We start from the raw sequence: 3,666 nt of genomic DNA, 5'->3' as shown, positions 1-3,666 counted from the left end.
TATATCCCAGGTAACTTACCCTCTCCCTGCATATCTGAGCCTCCTTCGTGGATGCCTGGTACCCTAAGGCCCCCAGGGTAGCCAGCAGGTCCTGGGTCCCTCACTCACAGTCTTTGGCCTTGGCAGCAATCAGGATGTCATCTACGTACTGTAGGAGGGTGAGGCCAGGGTGCTCCCTTCTGTACTCACCCAGGTCCTCATGTAGTGCCTCGTTAAGATGGTGGGCGAATTTTGAATCCCCGAGGCAGCCGTGTCCAGGTGAGTTGCCCACTGTAGCCCTCCTCCGGATCATGCCACTCAGAGGCGAACAAGGGTTGGCTCTGGGGTGCCAGTGGCAGACTGAAGAAGGCATCCTTTAAATCTAGTACAGTATACCAGACCCTGGAGGGCGCCAAGGAGCTCAAGAGAGTATATGGGTTGGGAACAGTTGGGTGTATGTCCGTGACCCTCTTATTTACTTTCCGGAGGTCTTGTACCGGTCGGTAGTCATTTGTATGAGGATTTTTGACTGGTAGTAGGGGGGTGTTCCAGGCAGACTGGCAAGGAACTAGTACCCCTAGGCATTGTAGTCTCCGGATATGTGGCTGGATCCCCTTCCGGGCCTCCTGAGACATGGGGTATTGTTTGATCCTTACCAGACTCTCTCCTGGCTTGAGCTCTACCAGGACTGGGGTCCTGTGAGCGGCTAGTCCTATCCCCCCCCTCCCCCCATCTCTGCCCAAACCAAGGGGAATTCTTTTAGCCATCTGTCTATATTATCTTCTCTCGGGAGCGCCTCCTGGTGGAGGCGGTATTCATCCTCCAGTTTCATGGTTAAGACCTAAATGGGGTGGTCCTTGCCATCAGTGACATGAGGCCCCCCTTGTCTGAAAGTTATCTGAGCTCCAATCTTGTTCAGTAAGTCCTGTCCTAACAGCGGGTAGGGGCATTCTGGTATTACCATAAAGGAGTGGGAAACCTGGCCCGTCCCCAAATCTACCTTTCTTCTGGTAGTCCATGAATACTGGCTCATACCAGTTGCCCCTTGTACCCAGGACTTCTTGCTGGCTAGTTTTCCTTGTGGGGTGTGGAGGACCGAATGTTGCGCTCCGGTGTTGACAAGGAAGTCAACATGGGTCCCCTCCACTTTAAGAGTTACCTTGGGCTGGGGAGAGGGTCTGAATCCCGACTCCCCTAATCACTCAGTTCATCTAGCTCTAAGACTTTACTCGGTCAGTCTTGCTTCCCTTCCCGCCAGCCTTTTTCGGACAATCTTGGGCCCAATGCCCTATCTCCTTGCAGTATGTGCAGCCTTTCTGCAGCTCTTTCTGCAGCCTCTGCTTACCCCTCTTGGTGGTTACTTTACCTTTTCTTGCATCTTCCGCCAGCTGCCGGAGACGGCGGTCTCGTTCCTAGGGGGAGTCAGCAGTGGTAGCTAGTAGTATTCTGACCAGGTCTCGAATCTGCTTACTGGTGGCAGCCGCCATGGCACGAGCCTGCTTGTCCTCAGGAGGCTCCCGGTTATTATATACCTTTTCAGCTACCACCAGTAAGTCCTGCAGACTTTTTTCTCCTAGTCTATCTATTTTCTGTAATTTTCTCCTAATGTCTATGGCCAATTGGTTTACAAAGGCCATGATAACAGCTGCCTTGCTTTCCAGAGCCTCTGGATCCATGGGGGTATAGGTACGGAATGCCTCCATGATCCATTGTAAAAAGGCAGCCAGAGACTCATCTTTTTCCTGTTGCACATTTCCTACCTTGGCCAAATTGGTTGGCTTCCTAGCAGCCATTCGGAGACCACCCATTAGAGTCTGGTGGTAGACCTGGACACTCTCCTTACCTTCTGCCATGTTGAAATCCCACTGGGGCCGAGTTAAGGGGAAGGAGGCATCTATCTGAGCCTGGTTGGTAGTGGGATTCCCGTCTGTGCCCGGAACTAGTTTTCGGGCCCATTGAGGATTGTTTCTCTTTCCTCAGTCGTGAACAGAACCTGAAAAAGCTGCTGGGAATTGTCCCATATGGGATGAGTAAAAAGTACAGAGTCTAATAAATCAATAAGCCCTGCTGGTTTCTCAGAAAACTTAGGATTCTGAGCTTTCCAATTGTAGAGGTCACTAATGGTGAAAGGCCAATAGTGATGGGGCTGATTCCCCTCCGGGTCTGGGGGTCTGGTGGCTCACAGGGGCAGAATAGTGGAGTCGGTGGTGGAGGCGGATTGCTCCCTCTGAGCCCTTTGTCTGGTAAAGGGAGGGCTTCCCACTGGAGCGTTTCCACCTCCTGCTCTTGGAACAGCATCTGCCTCCCCCAGAGGGGGAGGATGGTGTTCTTCTGGCATCCTAGGGGGATTATACGGGGGAGGAAAAATTAATTCTTCTTCAGTCCCCCCCCCCCCCGTAGGACAGGGTAGAGGGGTGTTGAAGGCTGGGTAAGGCTTTTCTTGTTCTCCTTCTTCTCTGTCCCCTGAAAAGCAAGAATGGGTTTTGGCTCCGGAGGGTATGGGGCTAGGAAAGGCTTAAGCCAAGAGGGTGGGTCTTCTACAAGGTCCTGCCAAGTGATAATGTAAGGGAGCTGATCAGGATGGCCCGTTTAGGCCGAGGGATGATACCCCTGACTCGGTGGATGGTAGGGAGGTTGAAGATTCCCTCTGGTGGCCATCCGACATTGAAAGCTGGCCACTCGCTAGAACAAAAAACTTGCCACTAACCCTTTTGGACTTCCACACTGAGGTTGTTAGCTCTTCCCCTGACATCCTTAAAGTGATCAATCATAATACTTAGAGGAGTAGTCTGAGTCTGTCCCATAACATCTCTCCAGTAAGTCCACAGAACAAAACAGAGAAACACAGAAACAGACAAACAGAGGGCCCCTAGAAACAGTCTTCCAACTCCGTGGAAGCAAAACTGAAAGCTAGATGATGGCCTCGCGCCGACCGGCAGGAGTGACCCGCCTCATCTCGGACCTTTGAGGGGAATCCATGTCCCTCCAGAAGGGAAGAATGGAATGCCTTCTGAAACTTGCAGCCCGTGGTCCTCCAGTGCGTCCACTTTGACCACACTGGGCACTACCAGAATTTCAGAAATGAGCTCACACAGAAAAGATGGAACAAACCGACACTAACTGTGACCAGTCAGGCTCTCCGTGTCGGGGGTCCCTCGGGGTTCTTGGGGATCCTGGACGAGCCCCCAAATGTTATGCCCAGAATTTGCGATCCCCAAAGACCACCAGGGAGGCGAGTCCGATGCAAAAGCAAAGAGCCTTTATTGGAGCTAGCTCGAGCTCATTCCCCTACCTGCACTGACGCAGCAGTGAGATGCTGGAGAGAGCCAGCGAGTTTCAAAAGCACAAAGGTTTTATAGGGGTCTAGGGTCAGTTGGTGAGGTAATGGTTGTGGCCTTAGCCGATTTTCTGGGGAAGGATCGTGGCCTCAGCCGATTGGCTGGGGAAGGGTCATGGCCTCAGCCGATTGGCTGGGGAAGGGTCAGAGTCCCATTACGCAGGTTGCCAGGCATGTTTTGATGGGGAAGTTTGAATGGGTGAGCGGGAGGTTATTCAAGGGGAGGAGGCGTGGTCTGAAGTTTCTGCGATTTTCCCGGGGAAGGGGGCCATGTCGGGGACATAGTCACTCAAGATGGAGGACACAGAACAAGATGGAGTCAGCCAGCGTAGGTTCTCTCTTTCATTCCC

The 3,666-nt window shown here is 52.5% G+C and overlaps 1 pseudogene; it reads right to left on the bottom strand.

Moving 5' to 3' along the window:
* Window positions 1-300: 300 nt before the first annotated feature.
* LOC123583612 lies at window positions 301-2,934 on the bottom strand (annotated as a pseudogene).
* Window positions 2,935-3,666: the final 732 nt, after the last annotated feature.

The sequence above is a fragment of the Leopardus geoffroyi genome, chromosome B3, assembly GCF_018350155.1.
Source record: "Leopardus geoffroyi isolate Oge1 chromosome B3, O.geoffroyi_Oge1_pat1.0, whole genome shotgun sequence".
NCBI classification, from domain to species: domain Eukaryota; kingdom Metazoa; phylum Chordata; class Mammalia; order Carnivora; family Felidae; genus Leopardus; species Leopardus geoffroyi.
The sequence above is the reverse complement of the archived record's forward strand: the minus strand, read 5'-3'. Positions and strand labels throughout refer to the sequence as shown.